Raw genomic sequence first — 6000 nt, forward strand, 5'->3', positions numbered from 1 at the left:
GCCCACAGTCTTTGGATTGTAGATAGCGGCTGTTCCCGGCACATGACGGGCAACAAATACTTGTTGCACGACTTAAAACCTGTTCAGGGAGCCAGAGTTAGTTTTGCTGGTGAAAGTGGAGGAAGAATTACTGGGAAAGGAACGGTAACTAACGGGAAGATGACGTTAGAAAATGTGAACTTTGTTGAAGAACTGAAGCACAATCTGCTGAGTGTGTCGCAGATTTGTGATAAGGAATATACTGTTCACTTCACGAAGAATGAGGCGAATCACTGTTCACTTCACGAAGAATGAGGCGAATCATCATAAACCTTATTGAGCTGAACGGAATGATCAATCCCGAGTAACCATGTTTTTGTGTTTATTAAAAAAAAAAAAAAAAAAAAAAAAAAAAAAAAAAAAACATCACTATTGCTTAAAATTAGTCGGTTACCTCAGTTTGATGGACATATCCTCGGATATGTTTTGGTCCTCGTTTCTACTTGTAGAGAATGAGGATCGCCATTAACCAGACGACTGAAAGTGACCGGGGCGGTTATGATGTGTTTTCTTTCTGTCGCTGAAAATTAGTCGGTCATACTTAGTTAGAAGGACACATACTTGTATGTGGTCGGTCCAGTTGATCCATTGGATCTTCAGGATTGCCGTTTACCTGAAGACTTTGACGTGATCGGGGTGACTGAAGTCAAAATTTTTTATGGGAAATGAAATTACTTTTCAAGTCTAATACTTCGTAAAGAAGTTCTTTGCTATGTTTAACAGAAAATTGATCCAACCTTGGAAAATGATATATATACTAACTTTGTGTGCTTAACTGGTGAAGTTATTAGGCTTAAAAGGCTTTAGGACAATCATTGTATGTCATGGTAACTTTTTATGGTGCGTAAAAGTAGATGTGATACAAATTAAAATTTACTTGATTTTATGTGGAAACTCCTTAAGAGTTTTGCGTGTCTTCATGTATATCTTTCCGAATGATAGGCAGAAAAGTGATTACCCAGTCATACACGAGCCCGTAAGTGTTCTGATTCCCGTGAAGAAAGCATTTCAAGACACTGCAGTGATCCAGATTCGGGACTTGCAGTGGTTTAGTACTCCGAAGTCTATAAGTATGTGTGGATAAAAAAAAAAAAATTTAAGTACTTATGAGTTATTGTAACAATCAAGACTTCTCAATTCTGGAGTAAGAAGAGAACGGGAAGCAGACAACGAGTATCTACAAGTTAATCAGACACTATGGGTCGAAGTCAATTCGGGGTGACTTGGGTATAGCCAAATACGCTTTGAGAATAGATAGAAGGCTTCATTATCTCTGAGTTGTTGCCCACTTAAATTTTGAGCTAAATTGAACCTTAATCCGTATCACAGAAACGATGAAAACCATTTAAGTTATTTACATGCTTACAACCTGTTTCTCTATGTCATAATACGGCTAAACACGGATCTATATGACAGTCACGTAGTGAGTGTGATTCCTGTTAGGATCTTTTCTAAAACATAGTGGTCCCTGACTAGACTGAAATTTGATCCCTTATTTCGTTAAATTTTTATAAGTTTTTCTATTTTTGTAGTTGTATTATTTTATATCTGGTTACTTAGACTTGATCATTTTTGTTTAACTCTTTATGAAACTTTCAAATGTTAATTGCAAAATGTTCAAACTTAAAGGGTTGATTCTGAAAATATAGGCGAAGTTGTTGAATCAGGCGAACTTGTGCTTAACTTCGCCTAGGCGAAGTTATCCTAAATTCAAGACTTCGCTATCTTAGAGCGGATCGTAGCTGAGCAGTCCAAGACTATTCAAAGCCTAGTGGAAGCAAACCAACTACAGGCCTCCCTCCTGGTCGAGCATGGGAAGATCATAGACGCTATGAAAGCGTTCTTGGCATCTCAGGGGGAGATGAGCTGTATGGGAGATGAGTTGAGGACAAAACGGAGAGAAGATCATGACGATGATCCCAATGCACCGGAAGGTGCAGGTGGTGAGCTGCTAAGAACTTCTATAGCTCTTGGTACTTCCACAGCTGAGGGGGAGTCTACAAGCGCAGCTGGTGATGATGTGGTAGATATTGATGATGATGATGTTGATGATGTAATCGACGCGTTGAAAGAGCTAGATGATGATGATGATTTTATGCTTGAAGAAGATGTGCTGCGGAGTGATGAGATTGAGAAGATCGGTGAGCAAATTATTGTTGAAAATGTGATAGAAGAAGGGGAGATAGTAGATGAAGATATTGAACACGAGATTCCAGAGGTTGAGATGCCCGATATGGGTGATGAGACAGTTGTGGAAGATACTGAATGGGAAGAGCAGCCGAATTGGAAGGAAGGTTGTGCTCAATGGTTCGTAAAGACGAAGAAACCGGCGGTCCCTAAAATGTTCAAAAAGAGTTACAATATTAAGGGATACGCTGAAGCAAAGAAAAGTATTATCTGCTGGATATATGATGAGCAGCTGCGGCTCTTCGTGATCAAAAGATATGACGGGATTCAGTACTTCAGGAGAACTTTGAGATCATTAAACACACTGCCTGAATGTGAGGTTAAAGACTTAGCCAGATTGGGGTTGATAAATCGAAGTGACAATAACATGGCTAGGGTCATCGGAAAGATCGTATGGAAAGAGAGCATTAAGGAGAAGAAGTTTGAGCTGCTGAAACCACAAAAGGGGAAACTTGTCGAAGACAAGGATAGAGGTTTGAGAGCTGATGGAAAGCCTTGGATGGTTATGAAGTATAAACCGATCCGGTGCCTTAAAGAAGTACCGATGAAGCTTATGCCCAAGGACGTGCTCAAAGACCTAAAATGGTGGTTCGTGGATTGTGAAACAGCGGAGGCGGTAATGGAAGATGAGGATGAACAAGAAGTGCTTAGGGTTTACGACCCGATGCATCTTGTTAATCTATCGCAAGCTAATCTGAAGATGCTCAACGAAAAGAAGATCTTCTACATTCCTGCTTGGAAGGATCAAGCAAGGAAATATCAAAGGGTGGTGTCGGTATGTGTTAGAGAAGGAGCGCACGCGTAAAGATACAAGATTACAAGACTCAAGCTTTGAAGATCAAGATATGAAGCTACTGCCAAGGGGGAGTCTGTTGGTACATGTATGTCAGTAGTTCATAGTCTAACGTTTGTAATCGAGTCTGTAATGTAATTATGTTTTTGATTATGTTTATGTTTATGTAACGAGCGAAGTTGTCAACAAGTTCGCTTAGGCGAACTTGTTGAACAAGCGAAGTTGTTAACAAGTTCGCTCAGGCGAACTTGTTGAACAAGCGAAGTTATGGACAACTTCGCCTGAGGCGAAGTTGTCGTGTTTATATATACTGTTCACCGTAACAGTTGAGGAGAGTTCGTGAGGTTGGTTAGGGTTCGTTTCAGTTGATTAGTTCGAGAGTTACGTGTTTACAAGTCAGAGTCTGTAATAGTGACCTCGTGTCACGTGTTCGGGTTATCAATATAACGTGTTTCGGTTATTGCTCGTGTGTTTTTTTATACGTATTCTACGCTCGTATCTACCTACGCAGGGATTCCGCACCTGCGCAGATAGCGACATCCCGTGTACGATCCGTCCAGGAACCTACATATATATAGAAGTTACTTTCTATAAAGAGAATTCACCAACATTCGTGTTGACGTTTATTTTAATATGTTTTTCAGGTAAGTGAAGGTTTCGATGAGGCATGGAAAGGAGGGCGGGTTGTGTTTGAATAAATGTGAATTTAATAAAACCGTGCGGTAGCACGTGTATAAGACTCTGATATTGTAAATTATATTTTACTTAATAAGAGTTAATCTTTTATTTCTTAATTAATTGTTATTGGCTATCAGCATCTGCCATAACCCGAACGACTTAAGTTAAGTCTCCCGCTGTTTTAAGTTATGATTTTCGGGGTGTGACACAAACAACGTTGACTTCAAGAACTTCTTAAATTATTTATGTTGGTTTATGTTAAGAAATAATTATTTATGAATAATACATAATTACAAACTCTATTTCATGTGTTTGGGGGCTTAAATTTGCATTTAATCAAGATTAGAGGTCAAAAGTGACAATATTTAAAAGTTCTGATTTCTCTTCTGGTCTGTTAGTCGACGGAGAATACTCTCCGCCCGTCACGCTACGCAACAGGGCTGCTTCAGACGCATTTTCCGTTTTTCATTAGTTTAGCTCTTCAAATCACTTCTAAACTCGTTTTTTATTCGATTTCGTGAGTCTAGAATGTTCCTAGACTAATTCTTATCGAAAACCACATATCTGTCTCTCCAAGTTTTGAGATTACATCTTTAATTAAGTTTATTTTCTTTCCAATTTCAAGTTTATGCGGATCTCTTTAATAAAATGTTTAAGAGCTAACCCTAATCAAAATACTATATAAAGCGTAGTTTTTGGCCTCTACTCTAGCATTACAACTCGTCAATTTCACTCCTCAATCACAAATTCAAGTTATTTGATGGTATTCTTCAAGATTTGACTTTCAAAAGTCAACCAACTCATGTTTTTCATATTTCTCTTAAATTCTGGGTAATTGTATTTGATTTCCTTGTCGTGTAACTTCTATGAATCAAAATCATTGATTTGAAGTGTTTCCATGTTCCGATTGAAGGTTTACGACTTAAAGTTTATTTTAGTTTAAGAACCGGGCTTTACTAGCTTATTGTTATTATTATTTATTCATAATTCTCTTAAAATTAGAATTTGAACTTTTAGATATCATTTTTACATATTAGGTTTGTTGGAAGCGAACCCGACCTAGTCCGGGTTCGAATCTAATAAAACTCTAACACTCGTTTATCTTACTTTAACTTTCTAAATTGATTGATTTATTTATTTTAAATTGAACCAAACTGATTAAAATTTATTAATTAATATTTTAACATAAGTTTTACATTAAAAACCGAATTAAGAATTATTATTCAATTAAAACAATGGTTTGTTTAAATCACTCGCTTAAAACTCGATTCCAAGAACTAACATCTCAGAACTTGTATTCCCTTTTGTTTTAGCTTTCTCTCTTTATTTTAAGATTTATTTATTTTAATTAGGGTTGTTCAATCATTTTCTCTCGTACCGGTCGACTTGTCTATGAAGTTCGCTTAAACTCGTCGTTTGCTTTTAAGGTGAGTAACTCATAGTCCATATTTTACTTTTCAAATATTTTGGGGTGTGGCATTGTACCTATTTCAACTAGGTCTGTTCACGAACCGAACCGAACGCGGGCATGCTCATACTTGGTTTGGTTTGAAAACGAGCCGAACAGAGCGGATTGAATTTAAAGAAACGAACGATATCTTTATGCTTGAACTTGGTTTGGTTTTGAAATCGAACGGCTTGGTTCGGTTTGGTTTTGCTTGATTTCGTACAAAATTTTCAATTTTAAATTTCTAAAACTTCAAAATATCATTAATTCAAGACTTTCAACTCTAAATTGTCTAAACTTTCACCTTTATAATGTATAAAACTCATAGTTAACAACAAAACATATATAAAACGAGTAGCTATGATTTAAATTTGAATTTTAAATTCAACACAAAAGAGGGGAATTTTAAAAACTATAAAAAATAGTATACTTATATATATATATATACATAAAGTTTATATATAAAACTAATAAATAAAAAATAATTCGAGCAAAACGAACCGAACCAAACCGAGCGAGGCTTTGCTCGTGCTTGGATTGCTTTTAAACCGAACCGAGCCGAACGGCTCACTTCCAAACTGAGCCGAAATCGAACGAGCATTTTTCGAGCAAAATTCGAGCGAACGACGAACGAGCGGCGAGCAGTTTGGACAGCCCTAATTTCAACTCGATTATTTATATATATATATATTTATATTACAAACACGATCCATACTTATATCATCTTGAATAATTTCATCTATGCTTGTCATATGCTTACTTGTTACTTGACTACTTGCCTACATGATTGGTTGATTGGTTGTTGATTACGCAAACGCAAACACGAACGCAAGCTCAAGTGGGTTAGTCTGGATGG

Source organism: Bidens hawaiensis, unplaced genomic scaffold, assembly GCF_021521415.1.
Source record: "Bidens hawaiensis isolate Kalapana, Puna unplaced genomic scaffold, B.hawaiensis_p1.1 tig00032777_1, whole genome shotgun sequence".
Classification (NCBI taxonomy): domain Eukaryota; kingdom Viridiplantae; phylum Streptophyta; class Magnoliopsida; order Asterales; family Asteraceae; genus Bidens; species Bidens hawaiensis.